General features: G+C 45.1%; 5 non-coding genes across 5 annotated transcripts; all 5 read left to right on the top strand.

Moving 5' to 3' along the window:
- The first annotated feature begins 1,823 nt into the window (after positions 1 to 1,823).
- Positions 1,824 to 1,897, top strand: trnan-guu (transfer RNA asparagine (anticodon GUU)). Its single transcript has one exon. It is a non-coding gene; the product is annotated as a tRNA-Asn (tRNA).
- Positions 1,898 to 6,427: 4,530 nt separating this feature from the next.
- Positions 6,428 to 6,501, top strand: trnan-guu (transfer RNA asparagine (anticodon GUU)). The gene has a single exon. It is a non-coding gene; the product is annotated as a tRNA-Asn (tRNA).
- Positions 6,502 to 8,727: 2,226 nt separating this feature from the next.
- Positions 8,728 to 8,801, top strand: trnan-guu (transfer RNA asparagine (anticodon GUU)). Its single transcript has one exon. It is a non-coding gene; the product is annotated as a tRNA-Asn (tRNA).
- A 2,230-nt stretch (positions 8,802 to 11,031) lies between these two features.
- On the top strand, positions 11,032 to 11,105 carry trnan-guu (transfer RNA asparagine (anticodon GUU)). The gene has a single exon. It is a non-coding gene; the product is annotated as a tRNA-Asn (tRNA).
- Positions 11,106 to 13,336: 2,231 nt separating this feature from the next.
- trnan-guu (transfer RNA asparagine (anticodon GUU)) lies at positions 13,337 to 13,410 on the top strand. Its single transcript has one exon. It is a non-coding gene; the product is annotated as a tRNA-Asn (tRNA).
- The last annotated feature ends 755 nt before the right edge of the window (positions 13,411 to 14,165 follow it).

The raw sequence follows: 14,165 nt of genomic DNA, 5'->3' as shown, positions 1-14,165 counted from the left end.
CCCATGACACTGAGCACAGGCCCGCGATCACGACGGTCTAATACAGCCCACTCACTGAACCTCTGAGCTGCTCATTCGAACCTGAGTGAGTGTAACTCGGCCAGCAATAAATTTGACACTAACATTCTATATCTTCTCACCGTAAAATTCTTTCATTTCGGAAAAAGTACACTGCTGTAAATCTGAAAATTATCCCCATGGAATTATTGGTACAGAACGGGTTTAACGTTTTTCTCTGTCAGGATTGCAATTCACTTTCTGGCGACTGTTAAAGATAGTTTCGTCTGAAAATGCTGACACAAAAACGAGAAAATGTTAAACACGTGGAATAATTCGTGTGGAAACCGGGTCACAATAGTTTCAAGGAGGTGTGCTTAGGTTCGGAAGCTGTGAATAATGTTGTTGATAATTGAGTGGAGAGGTTAGACCCCATGGGCTTCTGCGAGGCATGTTTCTTAACATTCGCTGCAATGAGCCAGTTATGTCACTGCGATGTTTGATGTAATTTGAAATCCTTAATATTTCCGGCTCGCTCACTCGGTAGAACACGAGTCTCTTAATTTCAGGGTCGTGTGTTCGAGCACCACGTTGGGCGCAGGTCCATTTTCATGCTGCTTGTTGAACCCATGCTCGCGATTCCCCCGGCTGAGGCGCCGCTCAAACTGTGTCTTTTACCATACAGCTTTGTTCATCTCACAGTTGCTGCTTTGTGAGCGCATAAAGCTCTTCTTTCCGAGTGTGAGGCTAGTTTGTTTGATCCCCCTCATGTACAATGAATTACCGCACTTTAAACATGACAAGCTCCTCTCAGGCCCCTGAACGAAAAATCTGCTCAGAGTCACGGAACGACAATGGCAACGGCCTGATCGCGATGGATGGGCGCGTAACAAGATGCAAACCGAAATAAAAAAAAGTTAAACGATGAGTGGAGAATATTTGGCTGTCCTACTGGACAATAGTCATATCCGGATGAGCTACGAGAAATTATTCTGCAGGAAACCAAGGGGAGATTTGTTTGAAGTGTTTTCAACTATGAGGAACATGGATTTTATGGCTTCAAGGACATCATACCCTGATCAGTGGGGTCAATAAACCGGGTTTGGAAATGAGAAAGAATGAAATCTTCGAATTAATACACCGCCTTCCAGCACCACCGCCACCCCAAAGTGCTTTTCAGACATGGAAGTCCATTTGAAATTGTTTCCATGCTTCTTTTAAAATGCGAAATTTGGGGCAACTTAGCGTGACCAATCTTTCTACATTGCATACATTGTTGTGCTCTGGGGGTGAGAATCACGCAGATAGGAAATGCATTCACTGTCGCAAGAAACGGAACAGCTTCCACAAACTGCACCACTATAATGAGGAGAGAATCTAATCTTGCTATCGTGTTCGAGGGACAGAAGTTGGATGGGACACGGTTCCCTGCTCCCTGCAAAACAGTGACACCTACAGGGCAGTGGGACCACAGATTAAAATCTCAAACATGGGACACCACCTCCGCCAGTGCCTGCTAATCTACTTCTCTGTGGATTCCATTCTTTGTCTCTCAGATTTGCAATTCAATCGCTGAGCAATGAGATGGGACATCATAAAGTCCCCAAATGGATGGCAGCCGTTGCAGGAGATCTTGTGCCCGCTGGCATACATGCCTCTGCAGTGGGAATGATCAGACTGAACCCATGTGTCCAAAATGTCTGCCCCACTATTTACTTTGGAAAAAGAAACCTGATGGAAATAATTGTCATTCCGCGAGTCGGAATGTGAAGCTATCAGTGACTGACACCCTCGTTTCAGCTAGCTTGAGGAGCATTGCTGTCCAAGTCTCTGTGGCGCAATTGGTTAGCGCGTTCGGCTGTTAACCGAAAGGTTGGTGGTTCGAGACCACCCAGGGACGTGGTTTGCTCCTATTTTTCTTTTTGCTTGTCTCGCTTTTCCAGAACAGCATTTGGGACATTGCAACTAAGAACCAATCGCAAAAACTGTATCAGCTGCACTGTGTTACAGTGAGTTCACACGGAAGTAACTGATTGTTTGACAACAAATTGCAAATTGCACGACACAGGAATCAGACAACATTGAACAGTTTTGACAAATGAACAGAGTTTGGTTCAGTTAGAATGAACAACTCAATAGATCCCTCGTCCACCACTGCACTGTATGACTGGGAAAATCAGAATAGCAGCAATATTCCGCCTCTGTAATGTCCATTCATCCGCTGGAATCAGAGCGTGCCAACTGCAGCTTCAATCAGTGGGCTACTGCTCATCCCTGGGACACAACATACGACAATCCGGGACAAGCATCCCATTACACTGAGCACAGGCCCACGATCACGACGGTCTAATACAGCCCACTCACTGAACCTCTGAGCTGCTCATTCGAACCTGAGTGAGTGTAACTAGGCCAGCAATAAATTTGACACTAACATTCTATATCTTCTCACCGTAAAATTCTTTCATTTCGGAAAAAGTACACTGCTGTAAATCTGAAAATTATCCCCATGGAATTATTGGTACAGAACGTGTTTAACGTTTTTCTCTGTCAGGATTGCAAATCACTTTCTGGCGACTGTTAAAGATAGTTTCGTGTGAAAATGCTGACACAAAAAGAGAAAATGTTAAACACGTGGAATAATTCGTGTGGAAACTGGGTCACAATAGTTTCAAGGAGGTGCGCTTTGGTTCGGAAGCTGTGAATAATGTTATTGATAATTGAGTGGAGAGGTTTGAACCCATGGGCTTCTGGGAGGCATGTTTCTTCACATTCGCTGCAATCAGCCAGTTATGTCACTGCGATGTTTGATGTAATTTGAAATCCTTAATGTTTCCGGCACGCTCACGAGGTCGAACATGAGTCTCTTAATTTTAGGGTCGTGTGTTCGAGCACCACGTCGGGCGCAGGTCCATTTTAATGCTGCTTGTTGAACCCATGCTCGCGATTCCATCGGCTGAGTCGCCGCTCAAACTGTGTCTTTTACCATACAGCTTTGTTCATCTCACAGTTGCTGCTTTGTGAGCGCATAAAGCTCTTCTTTCCGAGTGTGAGGCTAGTTTGTTTGATCCCCCTCATGTACAATGAATTACCGCACTTTAAACATGACAAGCTCCTCTCAGGCCCCTGAACGAAAAATCTGCTCAGAGTCACGGACCGACAATGGCAACGGCCTGATCGCGATGGATGGGCGCGTAACAAGATGCAAACCGAAATTAAAAAAAGTTAAACGATGAGTGGAGAATATTTGGCTGTCCTGCTGGACAATAGTCATATCAGGATGAGCTACGAGAAATTATTCTGCAGGAAACCAAGGGGAGATTTGTTTGAAGTGTTTTCAACTATGAGGAACATGGATTTTATGGCTTCAAGGACATCATACCATGATCAGTGGGGTCAATAAACCGGGTTTGGAAAAGAGAAAGAATGAAATCTTCGAATTAATACACCGCCTTCCAGCACCACCGCCACCCCAAAGTGCTTTTCAGACATGGAAGTCCATTTGAAATTGTTTCCATGCTTCTTTTAAAATGCGAAATTTGGGGCAACTTAGCGTGACCAATCTTTCTACACTGCATACATTGTTGTGCTCTGGGGGTGAGAATCACGCAGATAGGAAGTGCATTCACTGTCGCAAGAAACGGAACAGCTTCCACAAACTGCACCACTATAATGAGGAGAGAATCTAATCTTGCTATCGTGTTCTCTGGACAGGGGTTGGATAGGACACGGTTCCCTGCTCCCTGCAAAACAGTGACATCTACAGGGCAGTGGGACCACAGATTAAAATTTCAAACATGGGACACCACCTCCGCCAGTGCCTGCCAATATACTTCTCTGTGGATTCCATTCTTTGTCTCTCAGATTTGCAATTCAATCGCTGAGCAATGAGATGGGACATCATAAAGTCCCCAAATGGATGGCAGCGGTTGCAGGAGATCTTGTGCCCGCTGGCATACATGCCTCTGCAGTGGGAATGATCAGACTGAACCCATGTGTCCAAAATGTCTGCCCCACTATTTATTTTGGAAAAAGAAACCTGATGGAAATAATTGTTATTCCGCGAGTCGGAATGTGAAGCTATCAGTGACTGACACCCTCGTTTAAGCTAGCTTGAGGGGCACTCCTGGCCAAGTCTCTGTGAAGCAATTGGTTAGCGCGTTCGGCTGTTAACCGAAAGGTTCGTGGTTCGAGACCACCCAGGGACGTGGTTTGCTCCTATTTTTCTTTTTGCTTGTCTCCCTTTTCCAGATAGCATTTGGGACATTGAAACAAAGAACCAATCGCAAAAATTTTATCAGCTGCACTGTGCTACAGTGAGTTCACACAGAAGAAACTGATTGTTTGACAACAAATTGCAAATTGCGCGACACAGGAATCAGACAACATTGAACAGTTTTGACAAATGAACAGAGTTTGGTTCAGTTAGAATGAACAACTCAATAGATCCCTCGTCCACCACTGCACTGTATGACTGGGAAAATAAGAATAGCAGCAATATTCCGCCTATGTAATGTCCATTCATCCGCTGGAATCAGAGCGTGCCAACTGCAGCTTCAATCAGTGGGCTACTGCTCATCCCTGGGACACAACATTCGACAACCCGGGACAAGCATCCCATGACACTGAGCACAGGCCCGCGATCACGACGGTCTAATACAGCCCACTCACTGAACCTCTGAGCTGCTCATTCGAACCTGAGTGAGTGTAACTCGGCCAGCAATAAATTTGACACTAACATTCTATATCTTCTCACCGTAAAATTCTTTAATTTCGGAAAAAGTACACTGCTGTAAATCTGAAAATTATCCCCTTGGAATTATTGGTACAGAACGGGTTTAACGTTTTTCTCTGTCAGGATTGAAATTCACTTTCTGGCGACTGTTAAAGATAGTTTCGTCTGAAAATGCTGACACAAAACGAGAAAATGTTAAACACGTGGAATAATTCGTGTGGAAACTGGGTCACAATAGTTTCAAGGAGGTGCGCTTTGGTTCGGAAGCTGTGAATAATGTTATTGATAATTGAGTGGAGAGGTTTGAACCCATGGGCTTCTGGGAGGCATGTTTCTTCACATTCGCTGCAATCAGCCAGTTATGTCACTGCGATGTTTGATGTAATTTGAAATCCTTAATATTTCCGGCTCGCTCACTCGGTAGAACACGAGTCTCTTAATTTAAGGGTCGTGTGTTCGAGCACCACGTTGGGCGCAGGTCCATTTTAATGCTGCTTGTTGAACCCATGCTCGCGATTCCACCGGCTGAGTCGCCGCTCAAACTGTGTCTTTTACCATACAGCTTTGTTCATCTCACAGTTGCTGCTTTGTGAGCGCATAAAGCTCTTCTTTCCGAGTGTGAGACTAGTTTGTTTGATCCCCCTCATGTACAATGAATTACCGCACATTAAACATGACAAGCTCCTCTCAGGCCCCTGACGAAAAATCTGCTCAAAGTCACGGACCGACAATGGCAACGGCCTGTTCGCGATGGATGGGCGCGTAACAAGATGCAAACCGAAATTAAAAAAAGTTAAACGATGAGTGGAGAATATTTGGCTGTCCTGCTGGACAATAGTCATATCAGGATGAGCTACGAGAAATTATTCTGCAGGAAACCAAGGGGAGATTTGTTTGAAGTGTTTTCAACTATGAGGAATATGGATTTTATGGCTTCAAGGACATCATACCCTGAGCAGTGGGGGTCAATAAACCGGGTTTGGAAATGAGAAAGAATGAAATCTTCGAATTAATACACCGCCTTCCAGCACCACCGCCACCCCAAAGTGCTTTTCAGACATGGAAGTCCATTTGAAATTGTTTCCATGCTTCTTTTAAAATGCGAAATTTGGGGCAACTTAGCGTGACCAATCTTTCTACACTGCATACATTGTGTGCTCTGGGGGTGAGAATCACGCAGATAGGAAGTGCATTCACTGTCGCAAGAAACGGAACAGCTTCCACAAACTGCACCACTATAATGAGGAGAGAATCTATTCTTGCTATCGTGTTCTATGGACAGGAGTTGGATAGGACACGGCTCCCTCCTCCCTGCAAAACAGTGACATCTACCGGGCAGTGGGACCACAGATTAAAATCTCAAACATGGGACACCAGCTCCGCCAGTGCGAATCTACTTCTCTGTGGATTCCATTCTTTGTCTCTCAGATTTGCAATTCAATGGCTGAGCAATGTGATGGGACATCATTAAGTCCCCAGATGGATGGCAGCGGCTGCAGGAGAGCTTGTGCCCGCTGGCATACATGCCTCTGCAGTGGGAATGATCAGACTGAACCCATGTGTCCAAAATGTCTGCCCCACTATTTATTTTGGAAAAGGAAACCTGATGGAAATAATTGTTATTCCGCGAGTCGGAATGTGAGGCTATCAGTGACTGACACCCTCGTTTAAGCTAGCTTGAGGAGCACTCCTGGCCAAGTCTCTGTGGCGCAATTAGTTAGCGCGTTCGGCTGTTAACCGAAAGGTTGGTGGTTCGAGACCACCCCGGGACGTGGTTTGCTCCTATTTTTCTTTTTGCTTGTCTCCCTTTTCCAGATAGCATTTGGGACATTGAAACAAAGAACCAATCGCAAAAATTGTATCAGCTGCACTGTGTTACAGTGAGTTCACACAGAAGAAACTGATTGTTTGACAACAAATTGCAAATTGCACGACACAGGAATCAGACAACATTGAACAGTTTTGACAAATGAACAGAGTTTGGTTCAGTTAGAATGAACAACTCAATAGATCCCTCGTCCACCACTGCACTGTATGACTGGGAAAATCAGAATAGCAGCAATATTCCGCCTCTGTAATGTCCATTCATCCGCTGGAATCAGAGCGTGCCAACTGCAGCTTCAATCAGTGGGCTACTGCTCATCCCTGGGACACAACATACGACAACCCGGGACAAGCATCCCATGATACTGAGCACAGGCCCGCGATCACGACGGTCTAATACAGCCCACTCACTGAACCTCTGAGCTGCTCATTCGAACCTGAGTGAGTGTAACTCGGCCAGCAATAAATTTGACACTAACATTCTATATCTTCTCACCGTAAAATTCTTTAATTTCGGAAAAAGTACACTGCTGTAAATCTGAAAATTATCCCCATGGAATTATTGGTACAGAACGGGTTTAACGTTTTTCTCTGTCAGGATTGCAATTCACTTTCTGGCGACTGTTAAAGATAGTTTCGTCTGAAAATGCTGACACAAAACGAGAAAATGTTAAACACGTGGAATAATTCGTGTGGAAACTGGGTCACAATAGTTTCAAGGAGGTGTGCTTAGCTTCGGAAGCTGTGAATAATGTTGTTGATAATTGAGTGGAGAGGTTAGACCCCATGGGCTTCTGCGAGGCATGTTTCTTAACATTCGCTGCAATGAGCCAGTTATGTCACTGCGATGTTTGATGTAATTTGAAATCCTTAATATTTCCGGCTCGCTCACTCGGTAGAACACGAGTCTCTTAATTTCAGGGTCGGGTGTTCGAGCACCACGTTGGGCGCAGGTCCATTTTCATGCTGCTTGTTGAACCCATGCTCGCGAATCCCCCGGCTGAGGCGCCGCTCAAACTGTGTCTTTTACCATACAGCTTTGTTCATCTCACAGTTGCTGCTTTGTGAGCGCATAAAGCTCTTCTTTCCGAGTGTGAGGCTAGTTTGTTTGATCCCCCTCATGTACAATGAATTACCGCACTTTAAACATGACAAGCTCCTCTCAGGCCCCTGAACGAAAAATCTGCTCAGAGTCACGGAACGACAATGGCAACGGCCTGATCGCGATGGATGGGCGCGTAACAAGATGCAAACCGAAATAAAAAAAAGTTAAACGATGAGTGGAGAATATTTGGCTGTCCTACTGGACAATAGTCATATCCGGATGAGCTACGAGAAATTATTCTGCAGGAAACCAAGGGGAGATTTGTTAGAAGTGTTTTCAACTATGAGGAACATGGATTTTATGGCTTCAAGGACATCATACCCTGATCAGTGGGGTCAATAAACCGGGTTTGGAAATGAGAAAGAATGAAATCTTCGAATTAATACACCGCCTTCCAGCACCACCGCCACCCCAAAGTGCTTTTCAGACATGGAAGTCCATTTGAAATTGTTTCCATGCTTCTTTTAAAATGCGAAATTTGGGGCAACTTAGCGTGACCAATCTTTCTACATTGCATACATTGTTGTGCTCTGGGGGTGAGAATCACGCAGATAGGAAATGCATTCACTGTCGCAAGAAACGGAACAGCTTCCACAAACTGCACCACTATAATGAGGAGAGAATCTAATCTTGCTATCGTGTTCTATGGACAGGAGTTGGATAGGACACGGCTCCCTGCTCCCTGCAAAACAGTGGCATCTACCGGGCAGTGGGACCACAGATTAAAATCTCAAACATGGGACACCAGCTCCGCCAGTGCGAATCTACTTCTCTGTGGATTCCATTCTTTGTCTCTCAGATTTGCAATTCAATGGCTGAGCAATGTGATGGGACATCATTAAGTCCCCAGATGGATGGCAGCGGCTGCAGGAGAGCTTGTGCCCGCTGGCATACATGCCTCTGCAGTGGGAATGATCAGACTGAACACATGTGTCCAAAATGTCTGCCCCACTATTTATTTTGGAAAAAGAAACCTGATGGAAATAATTGTTATTCCGCGAGTCGGAATGTGAGGCTATCAGTGACTGACACCCTCGTTTAAGCTAGCTTGAGGAGCACTCCTGGCCAAGTCTCTGTGGCGCAATTGGTTAGCGCGTTCGGCTGTTAACCGAAAGGTTGGTGGTTCGAGACCACCCAGGGACGTGGTTTGCTCCTATTTTTCTTTTTGCTTGTCTCCCTTTTCCAGATAGCATTTGGGACATTGAAACAAAGAACCAATCGCAAAAATTGTATCAGCTGCACTGTGTTACAGTGAGTTCACACAGAAGAAACTGATTGTTTGACAACAAATTGCAAATTGCACGACACAGGAATCAGACAACATTGAACAGTTTTGACAAATGAACAGAGTTTGGTTCAGTTAGAATGAACAACTCAATAGATCCCTCGTCCACCACTGCACTGTATGACTGGGAAAATCAGAATAGCAGCAATATTCCGCCTCTGTAATGTCCATTCATCCGCTGGAATCAGAGCGTGCCAACTGCAGCTTCAATCAGTGGGCTACTGCTCATCCCTGGGACACAGCATACGACAACCCGGGACAAGCATCCCATGATACTGAGCACAGGCCCGCGATCACGACGGTCTAATACAGCCCACTCACTGAACCTCTGAGCTGCTCATTCGAACCTGAGTGAGTGTAACTCGGCCAGCAATAAATTTGACACTAACATTCTATATCTTCTCACCGTAAAATTCTTTCATTTCGGAAAAAGTACACTGCTGTAAATCTGAAAATTATCCCCATGGAATTATTGGTACAGAACGGGTTTAACGTTTTTCTCTGTCAGGATTGCAATTCACTTTCTGGCGACTGTTAAAGATAGTTTCGTCTGAAAATGCTGACACAAAACGAGAAAATGTTAAACACGTGGAATAATTCGTGTGGAAACTGGGTCACAATAGTTTCAAGGAGGTGTGCTTAGGTTCGGAAGCTGTGAATAATGTTGTTGATAATTGAGTGGAGAGGTTAGACCCCATGGGCGTCTGCGAGGCATGTTTCTTAACATTCGCTGCAATGAGCCAGTTATGTCACTGCGATGTTTGATGTAATTTGAAATCCTTAATATTTCCGGCTCGCTCACTCGGTAGAACACGAGTCTCTTAATTTCAGGGTCGTGTGTTCGAGCACCACGTTGGGCGCAGGTCCATTTTCATGCTGCTTGTTGAACCCATGCTCGCGATTCCCCCGGCTGAGGCGCCGCTCAAACTGTGTCTTTTACCATACAGCTTTGTTCATCTCACAGTTGCTGCTTTGTGAGCGCATAAAGCTCTTCTTTCCGAGTGTGAGGCTAGTTTGTTTGATCCCCCTCATGTACAATGAATTACCGCACTTTAAACATGACAAGCTCCTCTCAGGCCCCTGAACGAAAAATCTGCTCAGAGTCACGGAACGACAATGGCAACGGCCTGATCGCGATGGATGGGCGCGTAACAAGATGCAAACCGAAATAAAAAAAAGTTAAACGATGAGTGGAGAATATTTGGCTGTCCTACTGGACAATAGTCATATCCGGATGAGCTACGAGAAATTATTCTGCAGGAAACCAAGGGGAGATTTGTTTGAAGTGTTTTCAACTATGAGGAACATGGATTTTATGGCTTCAAGGACATCATACCCTGATCAGTGGGGTCAATAAACCGGGATTGGAAATGAGAAAGAATGAAATCTTCGAATTAATACACCGCCTTCCAGCACCACCGCCACCCCAAAGTGCTTTTCAGACATGGAAGTCCATTTGAAATTGTTTCCATGCTTCTTTTAAAATGCGAAATTTGGGGCAACTTAGCGTGACCAATCTTTCTACATTGCATACATTGTTGTGCTCTGGGGGTGAGAATCACGCAGATAGGAAATGCATTCACTGTCGCAAGAAACGGAACAGCTTCCACAAACTGCACCACTATAATGAGGAGAGAATCTAATCTTGCTATCGTGTTCGAGGGACAGAAGTTGGATAGGACACGGTTCCCTGCTCCCCGCAAAACAGTGACACCTACAGGGCAGTGGGACCACAGATTAAAATCTCAAACATGGGACACCACCTCCGCCAGTGCCTGCCAATCTACTTCTCTGTGGATTCCATTCTTTGTCTCTCAGATTTGCAATTCAATCGCTGAGCAATGAGATGGGACATCATAAAGTCCCCAAATGGATGGCAGCCGTTGCAGGAGATCTTGTGCCCGCTGGCATACATGCCTCTGCAGTGGGAATGATCAGACTGAACCCATGTGTCCAAAATGTCTGCCCCACTATTTACTTTGGAAAAAGAAACCTGATGGAAATAATTGTCATTCCGCGAGTCGGAATGTGAAGCTATCAGTGACTGACACCCTCGTTTCAGCTAGCTTGAGGAGCGCTCATGTCCAAGTCTCTGTGGCGCAATTGGTTAGCGCGTTCGGCTGTTAATCGAAAGGTTGGTGGTTCGAGACCACCAAGGGACGTGGTTTGCTCCTATTTTTCTTTTTGCTTGTCTCCCTTTTCCAGAACAGCATTTGGGACATTGCAACTAAGAACCAATCGCAAAAACTGTATCAGCTGCACTGTGTTACAGTGAGTTCACACGGAAGTAACTGATTGTTTGACAACAAATTGCAAATTGCACGACACAGGAATCAGACAACATTGAACAGTTTTGACAAATGAACAGAGTTTGGTTCAGTTAGAATGAACAACTCAATAGATCCCTCGTCCACCACTGCACTGTATGACTGGGAAGATCAGAATAGCAGCAATATTCCGCCTCTGTAATGTCCATTCATCCGCTGGAATCAGAGCGTGCCAACTGCAGCTTCAATCAGTGGGCTACTGCTCATCCCTGGGACACAACATACGACAATCCGGGACAAGCATCCCATTACACTGAGCACAGGCCCACGATCACGACGGTCTAATACAGCCCACTCACTGAACCTCTGAGCTGCTCATTCGAACCTGAGTGAGTGTAACTAGGCCAGCAATAAATTTGACACTAACATTCTATATCTTCTCACCGTAAAATTCTTTCATTTCGGAAAAAGTACACTGCTGTAAATCTGAAAATTATCCCCATGGAATTATTGGTACAGAACGTGTTTAACGTTTTTCTCTGTCAGGATTGCAAATCACTTTCTGGCGACTGTTAAAGATAGTTTCGTCTGAAAATGCTGACACAAAACGAGAAAATGTTAAACACGTGGAATAATTCGTGTGGAAACTGGGTCACAATAGTTTCAAGGAGGTGCGCTTTGGTTCGGAAGCTGTGAATAATGTTATTGATAATTGAGTGGAGAGGTTTGAACCCATGGGCTTCTGGGAGGCATGTTTCTTCACATTCGCTGCAATCAGCCAGTTATGTCACTGCGATGTTTGATGTAATTTGAAATCCTTAATGTTTCCGGCACGCTCACTAGGTCGAACATGAGTCTCTTAATTTTAGGGTCGAGTGTTCGAGCACCACGTCGGTCGCAGGTCCATTTTAATGCTGCTTGTTGAACCCATGCTCGCGATTCCACCGGCTGAGCCGCCGCTCAAACTGTGTCTTTTACCATACAGCTTTGTTCATCTCACAGTTGCTGCTTTGTGAGCGCATAAAGCTCTTCTTTCCGAGTGTGAGGCTAGTTTGTTTGATCCCCCTCATGTACAATGAATTACCGCACTTTAAACATGACAAGCTCCTCTCAGGCCCCTGAACGAAAAATCTGCTCAGAGTCACGGAACGACAATGGCAACGGCCTGATCGCGATGGATGGGCGCGCAACAAGATGCAAACCGAAATAAAAAAAAGTTAAACGATGAGTGGAGAATATTTGGCTGTCCTGCTGGACAATAGTCATATCCGGATGAGCTACGAGAAATTATTCTGCAGGAAACCAAGGGGAGATTTGTTTGAAGTGTTTTCAACTATGAGGAACATGGATTTTATAGCTTCAAGGACATCATACCCTGATCAGTGGGGTCAATAAACCGGGTTTGGAAATGAGAAAGAATGAAATCTTCGAATTAATACACCGCCTTCCAGCACCACCGCCACCCCAAAGTGCTTTTCAGACATGGAAGTCCATTTGAAATTGTTTCCATGCTTCTTTTAAAATGCGAAATTTGGGGCAACTTAGCGTGACCAATCTTTCTACACTGCATACATTGTTGTGCTCTGGGGGTGAGAATCACGCAGATAGGAAGTGCATTCACTGTCGCAAGAAACGGAACAGCTTCCACAAACTGCACCACTATAATGAGGAGAGAATCTAATCTTGCTATCGTGTTCTATGGACAGGGGTTGGATAGGACACGGTTCCCTGCTCCCTGCAAAACAGTGACATCTACAGGGCAGTGGGACCACAGATTAAAATCTCAAACATGGGACACCACCTCCGCCAGTGCCTGCCAATATACTTCTCTGTGGATTCCATTCTTTGTCTCTCAGATTTGCAATTCAATCGCTGAGCAATGAGATGGGACATCATAAAGTCCCCAAATGGATGGCAGCGGTTGCAGGAGATCTTGTGCCCGCTGGCATACATGCCTCTGCAGTGGGAATGATCAGACTGAACCCATGTGTCCAAAATGTCTGCCCCACTATTTATTTTGGAAAAAGAAACCTGATGGAAATAATTGTTATTCCGCGAGTCGGAATGTGAAGCTATCAGTGACTGACACCCTCGTTTAAGCTAGCTTGAGGAGCACTCCTGGCCAAGTCTCTGTGGCGCAATTGGTTAGCGCGTTCGGCTGTTAACCGAAAGGTTCGTGGTTCGAGACCACCCAGGGACGTGGTTTGCTCCTATTTTTCTTTTTGCTTGTCTCCCTTTTCCAGATAGCATTTGGGACATTGAAACAAAGAACCAATCGCAAAAATTGTATCAGCTGCACTGTGCTACAGTGAGTTCACACGGAAGTAACTGATTGTTTGACAACAAATTGCAAATTGCACGACACAGGAATCAGACAACATTGAACAGTTTTGACAAATGAACAGAGTTTGGTTCAGTTAGAATGAACAACTCAATAGATCCCTCGTCCGCCACTGCACTGTATGACTGGGAACATCAGAATAGCAGCAATATTCCGCCTATGTAATGTCCATTCATCCGCTGGAATCAGAGCGTGCCAACTGCAGCTTCAATCAGTGGGCTACTGCTCATCCCTGGGACACAACATACGACAACCCGGGACAAGCATCCCATTACACTGAGCACAGGCCCACGATCACGACGGTCTAATACAGCCCACTCACTGAACCTCTGAGCTGCTCATTCGAACCTGAGTGAGTGTAACTAGGCCAGCAATAAATTTGACACTAACATTCTATATCTTCTCACCGTAAAATTCTTTCATTTCGGAAAAAGTACACTGCTGTAAATCTGAAAATTATCCCCATGGAATTATTGGTACAGAACGTGTTTAACGTTTTTCTCTGTCAGGATTGCAAATCACTTTCTGGCGACTGTTAAAGATAGTTTCGTCTGAAAATGCTGACACAAAAAGAGAAAATGTTAAACACGTGGAATAATTCGTGTGGAAACTGG

The sequence above is a fragment of the Scyliorhinus torazame genome, chromosome 5 (assembly GCF_047496885.1).
Source record: "Scyliorhinus torazame isolate Kashiwa2021f chromosome 5, sScyTor2.1, whole genome shotgun sequence".
Taxonomy (NCBI): domain Eukaryota; kingdom Metazoa; phylum Chordata; class Chondrichthyes; order Carcharhiniformes; family Scyliorhinidae; genus Scyliorhinus; species Scyliorhinus torazame.
The sequence above is the reverse complement of the archived record's forward strand: the minus strand, read 5'-3'. Positions and strand labels throughout refer to the sequence as shown.